The following is a 20,093-nucleotide window of genomic DNA, read 5'->3' as shown; positions in this document are numbered from 1 at the left end:
GTTAGTTGGGAGGCCGGAGGGAAAAAGACCTTTGGAGTGGCCGAGACGTAGATGGGAAGATAATATTAAAATGGATTTGAGGGAAGTGGGATATGTTAATAGAGACTGGATTAATCTTGCTCAGGATAGGGACCAATGGCGGGCTTATGTGAGGGCGGCAATGAACCTCCAGGTTCCTTAAAAGCCAGTAAGTAAGTACAGTCGACTCAAACCCGACACCTCTATAACGTCGGCGTGTTTAGACTGCTGTACTATTTCATCGAACAAACAAGGAAGTTAATAAAATTAAACCTGTGTTACTTTGATATAACCTCATCCTATTCGTGAAACCTAGAGCTCAAGATGACAAATTGCGGCTTGCATGCCATAGCTACCAGGTCGATTTTGAAAGGATTTCCCCCTCCTTAAAAGCATGCTTCTTTCATTAATATTAGTCCAGGATATACACTGAATGAAGTAAACTTGTCTAAAAGAAACGAATTAAGCATCAATTTTATTTTAATTATAAACCAACATTGTAAGTTCCGAAATAATTATTTTCCCTTCAGTGAAATAGTCATACAAAATTACGTACGACAAAAGTGAGGTCGTATTCGTACAATTAGTCAAAATAGTCGTACGCATACGATATAGTCGTACGTACGGATATCCTGCCGGAATCCGAAGGAATAAGCGCCGTCTTAATCGAGCTATTCATAGACATTTCGCTAGCCCGCGCTACGAGCGTACTAAACTAGCCCGGCTATCGACTGATTACTTGTATAGGATTCATATCATATCATATCATATAATATCATATCATATATCATATATCATATATCATATATCATATATCATATATCATATATCATATATCATATCATATCATATCATATCATATCATATCATATCATATCATATCATATATCATATCACATCATATCGTATCGTATCGTATCGTATCATATCATATCATATCATATCATATCATATCATATCATATCATATCATATCATATCATATCATATATCATATATCATATATCATATCATATCATATCATATCATATCATATCACATCATATTCATGGGCCTATCATATATCATATCATATCATATCATATCATATCATATCATATCATATCATATCATATCATATCATATCATATCATATCATATCATATCATATCATATATCATATCATATATCATATCATATCATATCATATATCATATCATATCATATCATATCATATCATATCATATCATATATCACATATCATATCATATCATATCATATCATATCATATCATATCATATCATATATCATATCATATCAAATCATATCATATATCATATCATGTCATGTCATGTCATGTCATATCATATCATATATCATATCATATCATATCATATATCATATCATATCACATCATATTCATGGGCCTATCATATATCATATCATATTATATCATATATCATATCATATATCATATCATATCATATATCATATCATATCATATCATATCATATCATATCATATCATATCATATCATATATCATATCATATCATATCATATCATATCATATCATATCATATCATATCATATCATATCATATCATATCATATCATATATCATATATCATATCATATCATATATCACATATCATATCATATCATATCATATCATATCATATCATATCATATCATATCATATCATATCATATCATATCACATCATATTCATGGGCCTATCATATATCATATCATATCATATCATATCATATCATATCATATCATATCATATCATATCATATCATATCATATATCATATCATATATCATATCATATCATATCATATCATATCATATCATATCATATCATATCATATCATATCATATCATATCATATCATATCATATCATATCATATCATATCATATCATATCATATATCATATCATATATCATATCATATCATATCATATATAACATATCATATCATATCATATATCATATCATATCATATCATATCATATCATATCATATCATATCATATCATATCATATCATATCATATCATATCATATCATATCATATATCATGTCATGTCATGTCATGTCATGTCATGTCATGTCATATCATATCGCTAACACTGGTTTATGAATACGAAAAACGTTAGTTCGCTAATCATCTACCGGAAGCCCGCGCTAAGAACGTCTATGAATACGGCCCAAAGTGATTACTTACGCGTATCATATTACTATGATGTACCGAAGTACATAATTATGATATTTCCGTGCAGGAATTCTGCTTCACCATGAAAGATGGGTAGAATGGAGAGAATATTTCTCCGTTCCACCCATCCTTCATCATATGTTTGCCTTTGTCTGCGTGTTGTCTTAAGTGAAAGCCCAACTTCGAGCTGATCATGAAGTTCCGTCACATGTACCTTTTGTCTAGTCCTAATGAAAGTGACAGCGTCTGTAAAACTGGGTACTTGGGCCAAGTTATATTCAAAAGAATGCATATAACTAGACAGAAGATGCAGGATGACTTATCGTTGAATATAAGTGCACATTTACTGTATGTTACATTTATTTCATTCAGACAATTGGCTGAACAGGTTTTAAACGTAAACAGACGACGTAAATATACTATATGCTACTGTATCTCCGTACAGTCAGAAGGAAAAGGAAAATAACGTACTGCAGTACATACCTTGCAAGTTCAGTCCTCGTCATCATTGATGCAATTACCAGCGTTGCAGTAAACGACGATATATTCTCGTAAGTTGTCGAAGCTGAATCGTCTTCGCCTATAGCTTAAACAGTTTTTGTATCGAGAGAATTTCTGAAGAAAACCTCTAAAATGGGGATCACTTAATTTCTTTAGAGGAACATTTGTACTGAGCATCATATTGCACGTGTCGTTAGACCCGCACAACTAAATGATGATGATGAGAATGATTATGATGATGATGATGATGATGATGATGTGTAGATGGTTCCTCAGATTTCATTTCAACGCATTTCGTGTGCGATGTACTGTTGCAATGTTTCTCTATAGCCTGAGTTGTTCTGGTTTTTACTTCAATTTTACATACATTACACACGATGTTGTCTTCGTTAATACATAAAATGTCACTCTCATACTTCTTAATTGCATTTCGTATCTCTGAGCGAATTTAACGTTTTGCCATTATGAATGGATCGGCACAACATATTCAACGCGTACTAAATACTTGAGCAGGATAACACAACTGCACACATTGCGTTGCAATGTTACTATAAAGGGACCGGGGTTCCTTCGTTTTGTACGCTGCTGTACTCGTCACTTACACAAAAGACTGACGACGCGGCATGTGCCATATACTCTCATACGAAACAACTTCACTTTTCCTTAAGTCATCCCGCATCCACTGTCTACATAATAACTTTTGTAGTTGTAATGATAGATAGCCATTTATAATCATAACAATCTTGTGAAGAAATGTTTCACAAACGAGAAATAAAACAGACGAATGCCTCAGAGTGTTTAAACCAGGTCTGGGTACTAACAACTCAATAGAGTCACTGCACATTTCTCCTTAACTTCCCACTCCACCTTCCTCGTCTGAGACAAGTAGACGGGAAGGTAAACATTGGTCAGTGACGGATTACATATAAGGCAGGCATAATAGCTTTTACGAAAGGAATGGAATGGAATGGAATGGAATTTACGGAGAGGGACACTATGGCCCAGCACTGCTACCTGTTAAGATCTATTGCGCTAACCCTCTAGTGACGCATTCCCAAACTCTTGGTATTAAATAATATTAACAACAAATTATTACAAATTTATGAATGAATGTGAATGTTATACGCATAATTACACTGTAAGGTTTTTTTTTAAAGTTTATTAATCTTTTCACTATCAACTTCAGAGATAATTGGCTACTTTCTGGCGCCTTGTTGGTGTATAGTAGGCGACATTGGTCTGGAATCATCTGGCAACCCTGAGCTGTACTGTAACACATACAGCTCCAGACGTCCAGAGAGAGAGAGAAAGAGTTCACTCATTCCTTATAACCAAAGCTCGGAACTTGGGGACTTGTGTCTTTGCACGTGACTAAGCTACCGGACTTCAATGTCAACAAACTCCCGCTTCCAGCACGGAGGTACTGTCAGGTCTGCTACAAAAGTGGTTTCTGGCTGCAACAACATATTGATAATATTATGGTAGGTTGAAACACGTAATTTCATAGCATACATATAATAAAAATAAACATGAGAAATATATCAAATTTACTGTTCTGCTGTGTACATTTTATTACAGTGTATGACTATCTACATTCGAAGATTTTTCGGTAGCAGACTTAAAATACTGAATGTTTTCACTGTTACTGTTTTCTGTTCGATTTTCAGCAGTTGCTAGCTGATCTCGTATGCGAGAAAGATAAGTATATCCTACATTTTTCTCGAAAATAGTTTTCAATTAGTGTGTCACTACTAGGGCAAGCCCCTCTACGTCTCGATCCATGGCTATGGACAGACTTTTCTACAATTTGAGGGACTACAATGCCTTTCAATGAATTCCGTTTCTAGCCTCTAGTTTGTGTGTGGCACAACTTACAAAATATAAACTCTCCATTCGAAAAAAAATAACATATCTCCTCCGAATTCTCCACGAAATTCTTTATCTTAAATTTAAAACAAAATGTATTTTCAAACTTCTATAATACCCATTCGAAATAACACGTATTTTCTATTTCCTCAAACAGACCGTTTACCTTTAATTCTCAGAATGTCATTGGCTTCGACATAACAGTTTCTTCGTCCGTCTTCCTGTCATTAGTTGTGGCCACTTTCTTAGTACACACGACTGTCCCTGAGCACTTGCAGCGTGAGCTTTGTGTACGTTGTACCTGTAACCTTACTCATGCACACGACACAAGTCCCCAAGTTCCGAGCTTTGCTTATAACAAACGTACAGTAAGGCTCTGTTCATAAGTGGTGGATTTTAGGCGACCGAAAGTTCGTAAAAGCTATGATGCCCGCTGGTACAATCCATCATTGACCTTCCTGTCTGTTCGTACCACACCAAAACATTACTGTCTCAACCGGGGAAGGTGGAGTGTGGTCTGCAGTGACTGAATTGAGGTATTAGCGCCCAGGCCTCAGTTACAGCATTTACGAGTTAATTTTGATATATTTATGGAATAATTATATCATGGAAATAAAGTTAAAATGTAAAAAAAAATCATAATATTAAATTTAAAAGGCATATTGAAAACAGAGAAGCTAGTATATTAAATGAGAGGAAACAGGGTCCGTCTGAGATTATCTTTAAAACAATTAACATAATTTATTTGTCATATTTTAAGTTGAACGTTTTTGACTCAACAGAGACATCTTCGGAAGTTATGCCCTTTAATACATGAATACATGTGAGTTAGAGTGCATACGTGTAATATGATATAATATAAACACTGAATAAGCTGCAAATTTCTATTATAAAATACAATTAGGCCTATAAGATCAGATAAAATGTGATTAAAGTTAAAACATCAATAAATGCTTATACAGGGACATCATTTTATTTTTACTAACATTTCTAATATTAACCTGGTTATACCTTTGGATTAACGGTTGAGAACCAGAAACACAGTTTGCTACCCCCTTCCACGACTGGAATTCGATAATACTGGCGTAAAATACAAACAAATCACTTTACTAGGTATAGCAGGGAAGAAAAGTAGTTCATCCATTTACGTAAACTGGGAAATATCGCGATTTTGAGTTTGATAATTTTCATTAGGTTTTTCTTTAATCAAAATACAGTGCTGTATTAACAATGAGTGTTTTTACTCACGAACTGAGCTTTCCATGCAGACGTATTCATTATGCAGTACGATGGGTCAACAATAACAATAAAATTCATATAATTTAGTTTAGGAGGTACGAAATATAGTAAAATTGCGCAATGAAAATTTGTTAAAGTACACGTTTTTACTGTATTTCGTAACTCCTAAATTAAAGTATATGAATTGTTATTGTTGGCCCACCGTACGACTTGCATAGGTATGTGATATATCTCTCACACAACATTAATTATATGCAGTTCTGCTTAACCTCCATACAAGACACTACACAGAAATCGTGTGATGTTCCATCCCTTGCCACAGTTGGTTCAACAAGTTGTAGTCCGGACTTCATTTTAACATTTTATTGATGTAACAGCTTATACAGGATGTTTCCGAGGTGGTGTTACAGACTTTCAGGGATGATGGCCAAGGGCACATGTATCAATTTGAGATAAGAAACCCTGGTCAGGAAATGACCGAGTCGAAAGTTACAAGGAAATATAGTTCTGTAGAAATGAAATAATTTTATTTCTCTGTACACCTTATTTATATGTATTTATCTGTACATCATACACATGTTGTCTACTTACAGTATTCCATTCAATGCGCTGTCTGAGGGGTGGGGACAGGAAACTACACTAAGGCAATGCAGATAGCGTAATGTGTAACGGACATGGTCGGTCCTGATATGCACGTCTGTAGACAACAGTGTATGTGTACAAGTTGCAGTGTCCAGTCGATCAGTCCTAGTGAAATGGAGGAGTACACGAGAGCAGAATAAGCAGACCTGATTTTCGAATACAGACGAGCCAATGGGAACAATAGACAAGCTCACAGATTGTATCGGGGCAAGTACCCACGTAGGAAACATCCGGCCCATTTCATTTTTTCACGACTGTTCCAAAAGTTAAGGGAAGAAGGGCACGTGGTGCCAAATTACAATTCCATTTCCACACAACTATTTTTGCTTATAAATTTCGACTCAGTCATTTCCGGACCATGGTTTCTTATCTCAAATTGATACATGTGCCCTTCGCCATCATCCCTGAAAGTTTGTAACACCACCTCGGAAACACCCTGTCTAAGCATTTATTGATGTTTTAACTTTAATCATATTTTATCAGATCTTATAATTGTATTTTATAACAGAAGTTTGCAACTTATTCAATGTTTATGTTATATCAGATAACACACATATACTCTAACTCACATGTATTCATATATTCAAGGGCATAGCTTCCGAAGATGGCTCTGTCGAGTCGAAAACGTTCAACTTAAATAAAATTTGACAAATAACTTACGTTATTGTTCTAAAGATACGCATAGACGGACCCTGTTTCCCCTCCATTCCATAATATTAGTTTTAGTATACCGTGGTACTCTGATATACAGGGACATTATTTTATTTTTACTAACATTTCTAATATTAACCTGGCTATACCTTTGGATTAAAGGTTCAGAACCGAAAACACCGTTTGCTACCCCCTTTCACTGGAGTTCGATGATACTGGCGTAAAACACAAAGAAATCACTTTACTAGGTATAGGAGGGAAGAAAAGTAGTTCATTTACGTAAACTAGGAAATATCGCGATTTTGAGTTTGATAATTTTCATTAGGTTTTTCTTTAATGAAAATACAGTACTGTATATTAACAATGAGTGTTTTTACTCACGAACTAAGCTGTCCATTCGGACGTATTCATTATGCAGTGTATATTTTACTGTCTACAGCGGATTAGCGCACAATAGAGAGAATGAAGTTATATTGAAAAGTAATCATAATATGAATATTTAAACACATTTTTGAAAATGGTGGCCGTTAATTTCGATACAGGCTACAGTTCTTTTTTGCATATTATCGCACTACCTAATTCCAATTACCAGTTTTCTCCTTCGTATTAGTAACTCATGTTAAAATAATTCTATACCTACTCTATAAAAGAGTACCTTGCTTACTGTAAATTCAATCTTCACTTCTGCCCGATCCGAAAAGATAAAATTACTCAGACATGCTATCTACTGTCCGTCCAAGTGGTTTTGTCGCAGGGTCGTAGAAAAGTTGGAAATCACGTATCAGTTAATTAACGAGGCCCATTTATTTATTTTAAACAGTTGTACAGGGACATCATTTTATTTTTAGGCCTACTAACATTTTTAATATTAACCTAGCTATACCTTTTGCTACCCCTTCCCACGACTGAAGTCTGATGATACTGCGTAAAATAAAAACAAATCACTTTACTAGGTATAGGAGGGAAGAAAAGTAGTTAATCCATTTACGTAAACTAGAAAATATCGCAATTTCGAGTTTGATAATTTAAATTATGTTTTTGTTTAATCAAAATACAGTACAGTATTAACAATAAGTGTTTTTACTCACGAACTGAGCTGTCCATGCGGACGTATTCATTATGCAGTGTATATTATACTGTCTACAGCACATTAGCGTACACCATAGAGAATGAAGTTAAATTGTAAAATAATCAAAATATGGATATTTAAACACATTTTTGAAAATGGTGACCGTTCATTTCGATACAGGGTTCAATCCTTTTGTGCATCTTATCGCATTGTAGACTATTGTACCTAATTCCAATTACCAGTTTCGTCCTTCGTACTAATAACTCATGTTGAAATAATTCTGTACCTACTCTGTAAAAACGAACCTTACGTACTGTAAATTCAATCTTCACTTCTGTCCGATCCGAAAAAATAAAATTACTAAGACATGCTATCTACTGTCCGTCCAAGTAGTTATGTCGGAGGATCGTAGAAAGGGGGGAAATCACGTGACAATTCATTATTTAACGAGGCCCTTTTATTTAAGTTATTTTAAACAGTTGCATAATATTACGTAGATGTCCAATTCCTAACAGAAATTAATGTTTTCAGAAAAGACTAAGACAGCCCAGCCACTAGCCTTTTCAGCGGCGTGAGCAGAAGCAGATGGGGAAAATCGGGATGCGACGTAGGCAAACGGACGACAGCACCTGTGCGAAAATATGATTTAATATTGAAAGCTGTTTCGTCACTAGAAAACGCGAACGTATTTCTGGAACGTACTATACTCAGTACTGCTTGACTGCATGTACGCGGCCTTGGTTGTGTTGGAAGTTTACTAGTAGAAGGGGTGGGAGTGAAGTATATTAAAAAACTCAGGTACAATAAAAATTGAAGTAAAAATAAAATGATGTCCCTGTATAATGTTACGTAGACGTCCAATTCCTAACAGAAATTAATGTTTTCAGAAAAGAGTTAAGACAGCCTAGCCACTAACCTTTACAGAGGGGCGAGTAGAAGCCGTTGGGTGAAACCGGGATGTGACATAGGCAAACGGACGACAGTACCTGTGCGAGAATATGATTCAATATATTGAAAGCGAACATATTTCTGGAACGTATTCTACTCACTTACTCAGTACTGTGTACTGGTTGGAAGTTTACTAGTAGAGGGGATGGGAGTGATGTACTTTAAAACACGCAGGTACAATAAAAACTGAAGTAAAAATAAAAAGATGTCCCTGTACAAGTACTTTATATGAAATTTGAAAAGTATTGATTATACTATTTTTCTCTTTAAAGCTTCGGTGTATTCCGAGAAGAACAGCAAGCAGCAGACTGTCTCTTGAATCTAGAGTCTACTGTAAACTAGCCTTATTTTCGAACCTGGTTCCTTTCGAATACAAATCGGTCTCGTTACTGCCGAACTAACCTGTTCCGTAACACTTTCTTACGGTATAATTAAAATAAAGCGTGGATAGAATTCAGATCTGTTTGGCAAGATTCGATGAAAAGACGAGGTCCACCGACAAACAAGAGTTGCAACGAACTCGGCTGCTCAACTCTTTCCTTTCCTCCAAGAGATCGGTGACCTCAGTGGCAAATGTCCAGAGTGAAACTCTAAGCTAGTCGAGCTATCACCCAATAAGCACGGTAGGAGAAGAGGAGCTACCTCAACACATTCCTTTTGAACCGCTTCCAGACTAAAAACATCACCTTGCGGTTACAACGCCTGCCAGATATTCTCTACAATTTGAAACCTCAGACGACCGCCCTTGTAATTTACTCATCCTTTCAGAATGAATTAATTTCACTTTCTTTTTGTTTTATTACCAGTTCATTTTTGCCTATGTTTTCTGAAACGACTCTCTTTTCTTTCCATTTTTTCTGTCTATTTCCCTAATCATTTTGAACCACCTCTGTATATTACTCTTTTTTTTTTTTCTGCGAAACGTTTCTTCACTAGCTAGAGTGTCGACTTTCCAGACCGAAGATCATAATCACTGCAGGTCCAAGCGCGGTTTGTAATGGCGAAGTATGATTTTTTTCCGTATTCTTCCGTTTTTACTGCAATCAGTGTAATATTTCTTTATTAATCTGTTATTATTATTATTATTATTATTATTATTATTATTATTATTATTATTATTATTATAAAAAGCAATAAATGTAATAAGTTATAGGTTAAACTAGATGAGATTCGATTTACATTTATTCGGAATATGTATGATAAGACTTTGTGTTAAATTCTAATGTACCTTGTTTACATGTTTCGACCTATTTATGGGTCATCCTCATCCTGTTTCCTGTGAGGGTGCGTTCGTGTGGTATAGTGTAGAGTCAAAGAGTGTGTGTGTTTTGAAATTGAGTTGTGTGTTGAGAATTTCGTTGGGGTGTGTTTTTGTGTGTCTGTATATTTCATATTGTTCTAGTGTGTTTAGTTTCTGGCTTTTTGATTGTATGTGTAGTATTTCCATGTCTGTGTTGATGTCTCTGTGGATGTGGTTAGCATTTGTGATGTGTTCTGCATGTGTGGAGGTATTATGTAATTTTGTTATGGCTGTGACGTGTTCTTTGTAACGTGTTTGAAATGATTTGACATTCAAAGTATACAGAAAAACAACAACAACAACACACATATACAACACATCCAACCACCCCACAAACAAACTGCATTCCAAACAATGGTACACATACTACTCAACATACCAATGAACCAACAGGATTACAACGAAGAGCTAAACACAATCAAATACATAGCACAAGAAAACGGATACAACCCTGACATAATAGACAACATAATACGTAAGACAAAACATAATTACAAAAAACGTAAGAATACAACACAAACACAAGAACACAAAAAACACAGCACACTAACAGACGAAAACAAAAACACACACAAAATTGCAACCTCATTCAAGAAATTAAATTACAACATCGCATACAGAACAAATAACACTCTACAAAAACATCTCAACACACAAACAAACAAATACAACCACAAAGGCGTATACAAACTCAAATGTAACACTTGCAACAACTTCTACATAGGACAGACAGGCAGATCATTTCAAACAATATTTTTGGGATGTCACAGGGGAACCGGAGCTCCTGGAGGAAACCCCTGTGCTACCTGTATCACGGGCTTCACAACACAAGCCTACGGTAATCTAGGGTAAACCGGAGATCGAACTCGATTCCACAGGATTATGAATCTACCGCTCTAGCCATTGGACCATAAGACTACTATGACAATCCTTTCATTTTCCTGAATTTCAAAGTATCTATGTCATACTAGTATTTAATCAGCATAGATGTTATTTATGTAATAGAAGTATATTAATTAAACTTCAAAACTCACGATTAACCCGGAAATCTTAAGCAATGAAATATTTTGAAAACAAATTTGAAATTAAGCGTTGATTTCTATGAGAATTCGTAGTTCTAACAGAAAAAGTTGAGTGTCTCTGCATGCGGAAGTTCGCTAGGAGAAAGCTCTCCTTTGTTTATCTCGCCGAAAGTCGTAAACCAGTAAAGATTTTGAGTAGCAACCAATTTTAAAAGTAATTTCCATTCTTTCTAACCATTTCTCTCGCTTTGACCCCCCATCTAAAGTGAAAAACAAGAAAGTTTGTCACTTATCAACTTTTGAGGATGGAAATATATTTATTTTAAACGGATCACTTCGAAGTTAACATTTTTTTCTCATTTTCCAAAAAAAATATTAATTTCGAAATCTTTATATGTTTTCCTTAGATATTTATCTATGAATCCTAAAAATTACAGTGCAATTGATTATCATAACAGCTACGACGTGATAATGCTTAACGATGCGGTGAAGATCGCGAACGATTATATCTAGTCTTACAGAGCTCTAAGTTGTTCTAATGCGTAATTATTTTCCAATATTAACCGTGTAAGTGCAAATGCATAATCTGTTGTCGATCTTCCTACTCTTAACCCTGCTTGGTCCTCATGAATATTATCTCTGTATTCTCTTTCCAAAAAATATTTCAATATTTTTCCTCATAACCTATTAATTTTAATCTTTACTGTAATTTATTAATAATATGTTAATAATGATGACGTGAATATGTTAGGAGAAAATCCAAAAACGATTAGGGAAAACACGGGAATTTTACTGGAAGCAAGTAAAGAGATAGGTTTGGAAGTAAATCCCGAAAAGACAAAGTATATGATTATGTCTCGTGACGAGAATATTGTACGAAATGGAAATATGAAAATTGGAAATTTATCTTTTGAAGATGTGGAGAAGTTCAACTATCTCGGAGCAACAGTAACAAATATAAATGATACTTGGGAGAAATTAAACACAGAATAAATATTGGAAATGCCTGTTATTATTCGGTTGACAAGCTTTTATCATCTAGTCTGTTGTCAAAAAATCTGAAAGTTAGAATTTATAAGACGGTTATATTACCGGTTGTTCTTTATGGTTGTGAAACTTGGACTCTCACTTTGAGACAGGAACATAGGTTAAGGGTGTTTGAGAATAAGGTGCTTAGAAATTTATAAAACAGTTATATTACCGGTTGTCCTTTATGGTTGTGAAACTTCGACTCTCACTTTGAGAGAGGAACATAGGTTAAGGATGTTTGAGAATAAGGTGCTTGGAAAAATATTTGGAGCTAAAAGGGATGAAGTTACAGGAGAATGGAGAAAATTACACAACAGAGAACTGCACGCATTGTATTATTCACCTGACATAATCAGGAATATTAAATCCAGACGTTTGAGATGGGCAAGGCATTTAGCACGTATGGGCGAATCCAGAAATCCATATAGAGTGTTAGTTGGGAGACCGGAGGGAAAAAGACCTTTAGAGAGGCCGAGACGTAGATGGGAAGATAATATTAAAATGGATTTGAGGGAGGTGGGATATGATGATAGAGAATGGATTAATCTTGCTCAGGATAGGGACCAATGGCGTGCTTATGTGAGGGCGGCAATGAACCTCCGGGTTCCTTAAAAGCCAGTAAGTAAGTAAGCATGTTAATAATGATAATTATATGCTTATTTTCTTTTTTCTTATCGCTGTTAATTTCTTTATGGTTGTGAAACTTGGACTCTCACTTTGAGAGAGGAACATAGGTTAAGGGTGTTTGAGAATAAGGTGCTTAGAAAATTTTCCTTTTCAACACCTATTCACTTGTAATTTCTCTCTCCACATATGATTTCTTCCACTCATTTCTCGATTCTATTATTAAAATATCAGCAAAATTATAGGAAGTCCACATCTGTGTATGAACATCACAAGTTAAAGAACCTTCAGTACTTCGTTCACTCAGAACTTGATAAATGACTTTACGGTTTATTAGAAAGGCCGAATTATTATAACAAGATACAAACACTGTTTAACGTTGCGAACACCGAAAGCATCTACTTATTAACTACTGAGTTTATCTGTACCACTTTTTGCATAACATGCTCGCATTTTCTGAACTCAGTTTTCCGGATTCTTGTTAGGCCTACATATCAGACCTCCGCTAAGTGCTCCAGGGGACGGGATAATAATAATAACAAAAAGTTTATTGCATGTTAGAAACCTATCGAGAAGTACTACTCATTCCACAATCCATTCCAAATTCAGTGGAATAAGGAGGATGGCATGAGAAATAGTCTGTGCCAGTCGTGCACCGTAGTGGCACAGTTATATCCCATCTGCACATGAAAAATCACTTCAGCGAGAATGATATTTATTTACGACCGCCTCCTTGGTGTAGTGATTAGCTTGTTAGACTATGAACCAGGAAGTCCCGGGTTTGATTCCCTGCTACACTCAAGAACTTTTTCAAGAGTATAGTTTCTGGAACGAGGTCAGCCAACCTCGTGATTGAAAAGACTGCACTGAGGTGAATTCGAGTTAAACAATAGTCACTTAGCACTTTTCGGGACTCGCAGCATCGATCATTTAGCCTAGCATTCCTACGTTTGGTAGTTACCAGAGGGCAGGTGCAAGACTGGGCCCCTGCCTCTCCTGTGGTAATAGCGTCATTAAATATCCACAGGTGCATAGCTTTACCATACTGCATATCTTTATGCAGAACTACACGTGGGTGCGATCACCTGCCGACAAGTGCATAACTTTACTATTCTCCATATCTTTACGTAGGGCTACGTGTAATAGTAGGCGTCGTAGTAGTAGTAGTAGTAGTAGTAGTAGTAGTAGTAGTAGTAGTAGTAGTAGTAGTAGCAGCAGCATTAGTATTAGTAGCAGCATTAGTAGTAATAGTAGCAATAGTAGTAGTAGCAGCAGTAGTAGCAGCATTAGTAGTAGCAGTAGTAGTAATGTAGTAGTAGTAGTAGTAATGTAGTAGTAGTAGTAGTAATGTAATAGTAGTAGTAGTAATGTAGTAGCAGTAGTAATAGTAGTAGTAGCAGTAGCAGTAGTAGTAGTAGCAGCAGTAGCAGTAGTAACAGTAGTAGTAGTAGTACTTACTTACTGGCTTTAAGGAACCCGGAGGTTCATTGCCGCCCTCACATAAGCCCGCCATTGGTCCCTATCCTGAGCAAGATTAATCCAGTCTCTACCATCATATCCCACCTCCCTCAAATCCATTTTAATATTATCTTCCCACCTACGTCTCGGCGTCCCCAAAGATCTTTTTCCCTCCGGCCTCCCAACTAACACTCTATATGCATTTCTGGATTCGCCCAAACGTGCTACATGCCCTGCCCATCTCAAACGTCTGGATTTAATATTCCTAATTATGTCAGGTGAAGAATACAATGCATGCATTTCTGCGTTGTGTAACTTTCTCAATTCTCCTGTAACTTCAACCCTCTTAGCCCCAAATATTTTCCTAAGAACCTTATTCTTAAACACCCTTAATCTCTGTTCCTCTCTGAAAGTGAGAGTCCAAGTTTCACAACCATGCAGAACAACCGGTAATATAACTATTTTATAAATTCTAATTCCAAAATTGTTTTGACAACAGACTAGATGACAAAAGATTAATCACTAGATCATTTTAATCTTATGGTAACGAAATCCATAACCATACATATCAGCAGAATGTCTTAGTAATCTTCGGAGGAAGACGTGTATCAGAAGATTATCGTGGTAATACAGTGAAACCTCTGTAGTTGGACATTCCTGTATGTTAGACCGTCATTATATTGGACATATTTTCTTGGAACTGGACAAATTTCTACCCTTTTACATGTCCAGTAGCTCCTCTATGTTGGACAGCCCTCAGTCCTTGATGCTGAACAACCCTTCTAGTTCTATCTTGGACGGTTATTTTGTTCTATTGTGTATTTCTGCTACCTGTTTAGAGTTGAGTTTCATTGAACCCTTGTGTTTTACAAGGACCGTCAGCACAGTGAAATGAGAGGGAGTTTTCCTTGTACAGTACAGCAACTGTGAACCTTTTTCTACTGCCATCCTCTGAGGAGTTTAGTACTGAGAGGAATGCGGTTCCGACTAGTCTAGCGCGGTACTGGAGTGGAGGGAACAGTGGCAGCGGCAGTCTGGAAGGAAGTACAATCATACCGAAAACATTCGCCCAAATTAGGAGAGGAGTATGCCTATTAGTTTTCTAACGTATTTTTGGCGAGATAGAGATACAACCATTCATACTTACGTGTTCAGAGAAGGAAAGTATTGTAGAACATTTTATTTATTTATTTATTTATTTATTTATTTATTTAGTCTAGTATTTATTTATTCTGGTGAAGTTAACGCCATCACTCCACCAGAAATACAAATACAATAAAATAATAAACATAAAAATCATAATAAAACTACAATAATATAAATGAAAAGAAGAATCATACTATAAAATTTAGTGATTAGTAGAATTGAATTACATTTGTAAAGTAATCAATTTAAATATACTGTACTGCTGAACTGACTTGAGAAGTAAAACTACTTGATTTGTATTTTAAGATATCACCAACAAATGATTTTCGCATGACATTATAGGAATCTGTTTTTCACGATACCAATCACACATATTCTAAAATTGCAATAGAATAAAACCAAAAACTTTCCCACAGCATGTTTCCTTAAAAATGACTTGTAACGGTGAAATATTTAATATGAGTAATTCATATAATATTAACATAGCTAACATCAGGGAGATGTTTGAGCAAAAATTGCAACAATATATTTAATATATTAATAAAAAACCATATAGGCCTAGGTAAACAATATGTATATGAAATATTCACACACTACTACAAACTGAAGAATGCATATTTTTGGACGATTAATACTTCCCACTCCGCTCGGCTCGGCTTGGCTGTAGCAACAAAAGAATCTACCTGCAACCCCCCCGCACCGATGGCAAGAATACCTAGCGCTAAACTCGTCGGAGGAAGACAGTACTTTCCTGGAATTACCCACTTTGTCCGTTTTGCAATTGTACTGTGGCTAAATTTGAGTATGGAGTGAAGGGACATTATTTTTCATAACAGTAAACTTTATGATGCGAAATTATTTCAGTAGGTGGAAATCAGTCAATCTTGGGGCTTTTACCTGTGGGAGTCACTTTGTGAAGTTAGTATAGTACTTCAATATGAGCAAGTATATGTTAGTGGAATTAACCATTGAAAGGAAGAAAGAAGTTATTGATCGTTTGCGTTGTGGTGTTAGTTGTAGGAAAACTGCAGAAGACTTCGGAATTTCTAAATCAACAGTTTCAAACATTAAGAACAATAGGACCTCAGTATTACTGCAAATGCATGGGAACAAAAGTGCAGTGGGGAAAGAAAAAGATTTCGCAAAACTGTTAATGACGAATTAAATGACAAAGTGTTCTAATACTATAGTTCATTAACATCACGTACAGAAATTTCACTTTCACTGCATGCTAAAAGATTTCTACTTTCTTCTTCTTAGACACCCTGTTAGGTTCAAATTTTTTTTATTGAACCATGCATGTCCAGATTAGAGATATTTCACTGTGTCCAGAAGAAAAACGTTTACCAGTAGATTATTGCTTTACTATTCAGAAGAAAATGTGCATTACTAGGCTATTACCACGATAACCTTCGGAATAAACATGTGCATTATTAGATTGCTGTGACAATCTTCGGATGAACGCGACTCTCAAGACTATCGGAAGACATGTGAATGAATAGATTATCCTGACTATTGCACTTTTACTACGTCATATTCCTTTTGACCAATAAAACGGTACAAAAGGACGTCTTTCAACCAATGATGGCTGCTTATCGCACAATTTTATCGCGTCCCTAGCATTTGTTTAATTTTATCACTTCCTTAGCATTTGTTTATTTTTATCACTACTCTAGCCTTTGTTTCTTTGTTTGCCAACATTTCAAACCGCACTGGTCTGGACGTCAAAAAAAAAAAAAAAAAAAAAAAAAATACAGAAAATTACAAACCACTGCAGTCGATGCACAGCAGTTTCAAATATGACTCGCATTGGCATTCAAGAACAAGAATTCATGAAGATCACTGGCCATAGCCATGCATCATCCTTGAAACCCTATTTACAAATAAATGAAGAACACCATTCGGAAATCCTAAATAAGTTTAGGAATACACCATGTACATCAACGAGTTCCACTTCTTTTACGCACACGTCCAATATAACATCAACTGAACAACCAATCACTAAAACATTCAAATTTGAAAATTGTACATTCAATAATAAAATTGTTCCTTTTAAAATTATTCATGTTTATTTTTTATTTCATCATCGTTAATTAAAACTTTTCTTGTTTATTTCATCATCCCTAATTAAAACTTTTCTAACACTTATTTACATTATTTAGGTTATGTTATAGCTTCTGCTATATGATATTATGGATAGTCACGTATCAGAGATTGTTTAATATAGTAAGATTTATTGAAAATCATCTGTAAAGTGACGTTAATTACTGGGATCCGGATAATTGAAGAGGAATGCAATTGTTTTAATAAAAATTAAACTGAATCAACAAAGTCTTTTAGACTAGTAACCGTCCACAGAGTTCAATGAAGATTCCATAGTTGGCACAACTGATAACAAAACAGCTAATCATAACACACTACTGCCATCTAGCGTAAGTTAATATTTGTAATGTTGAAATGGTACAATAATTCATTTGAAGACAGTTGTATTTTTGTAAGTCAATTAATTTAGGAGTACTTCGTTACTTCTAATCTTTATGTACTTTCTTCTAATCATGTAATAGTCAATTAAATCACACTCGAGTTTTGATTTTCTCTAGATAAATCAAAACCTCTAGTGAGATTACTGTTGAAAATCTTCGGAAGAAAGATGTGCACCAGTAGATTTTTGTCCTAGTTTTTCGAAGAAAATTTGCATTACTACATTGTCGTGATACTCTTCGAAATATATATGTGCAACGCTACATTATTAGTATTTAATGAGCCGTTCAGAGCAGAAGTGGTATAAGTCAAAAATGGGTAATGAGGGTTAAAGTAAACATTCTATAAAATACAGAGTAAAGTAGCAATTAATATTCAATTTATTTAAACTATTAGTAGTCAGTGGATAGCACGAAGGACATATTAATTGCTACTTTGCGCTGTATTTTACAGAATTTTTACTTTAAACCTCATTACCCAATTTTGACTTACACCACTTCTGCTCTGAACGGCTCTAATATCAGTATTTATTTATTTAAACTGGTAGAGATAAAACCATAAAATCATCTCTTCCCCTCCATCAGGAGATTACAACCACAATATGAATCTTTTAATTGAAAAGGGAGCATCTTAAGCGGACGTATGGAAAAAGAACTAAGGAAGAAACCAGTGAAGTGTTTTGTATGGAGTGTAGCAATGTATGGGGACGAAACATGGACATTACGACGAAATGAAGGGAAGCTACTAGAATCACGTGAAATGTGGTTGTGGAGAAGAATGGAGCGTGTGAAATGGACAGACAGAATAAGAAATGAAACTGTGTTGGAAAGAGTGGGTGAAAGAAGTAGGATGCTGAAACTGATCAGGAAGAGAAAAAGGAACTGATTGGGTCTCTGGCTGAGAAGAAACTACCTACTGAAGGATGCACTGGAAGGAATGGTGAACGGGAGAAGAGTTCAGTGCAGAAGAAGATATCAGATGATAGACGATATTACGATATATGGATCATATGAGGAGAGAAAGATGAAGGCAGAAAATAGAAAATATTGGAGAATTTACTGGGTTTGCAGTAAACTGTGATGTTTACCGCAGCGTTCATATTTGTGTATTCTTTATTCAAATCTCTGTTTATGACTTTATTATGTAAATCGTGTTCATTTAACACCTATTACCAATAGAATATGTATTCCACTATATACACTCATAACAGGTAAAAAGGTAAAGGTATCCCCGTAACATGCCATGAAGACACTTGGGGGGCATGGAGGTAGAGCCCCATGCTTTCCATGACCTCGGCACTAGAATGAGATGGTGTGGTCGGCACCACGCTCTGGCCGCCTTTTACCCCCGGGAAAGACCCGGTACTCAATTTTATAGGAGGATGAGTGAACCTCGGGGCCGTTCTGAAAGTTTGGCAACGAGAAAAAATCCTGTCACCACCTGGGATCGAACCCCGGACCTTCCAGTCCGTAGCCACTATATACACTCATATATATCATTATTATTTTCTATTAGGTTATTTTAAGACGGTTTATCAAATCTAAGGTTATTTAGCGTCTGAATGAGATGGTGATAATGCCGGTGAAATGAGTCCGGGACCAGCACCGAAAGTTACCCAGCATTTACTCATATTGGGTTGAGGGAAAACCTGGAAAAAACCTCAACCAGATAACTTTCCCCGAAAGGGAATCGAACCCGGGCCACCTGGTTTCGCGGCCAGACGCGCTAACCGTTACTCTACAGGTGTGGACTCATTATTATTATTATTATTATTATTATTATTATTATTATTATTATTGTGTACATTTTATTTATTCAATTATCAGTTTCATCTCTACTTGCTTGTAATTTAATACGAATATATATTACACTGTGTTTAATTTTATTTTATTAGGTAAATTTTTAT

This window comes from Periplaneta americana, chromosome 13, assembly GCF_040183065.1.
Source record: "Periplaneta americana isolate PAMFEO1 chromosome 13, P.americana_PAMFEO1_priV1, whole genome shotgun sequence".
NCBI lineage: Eukaryota > Metazoa > Arthropoda > Insecta > Blattodea > Blattidae > Periplaneta > Periplaneta americana.
The sequence above is the reverse complement of the archived record's forward strand: the minus strand, read 5'-3'. Positions refer to the sequence as shown.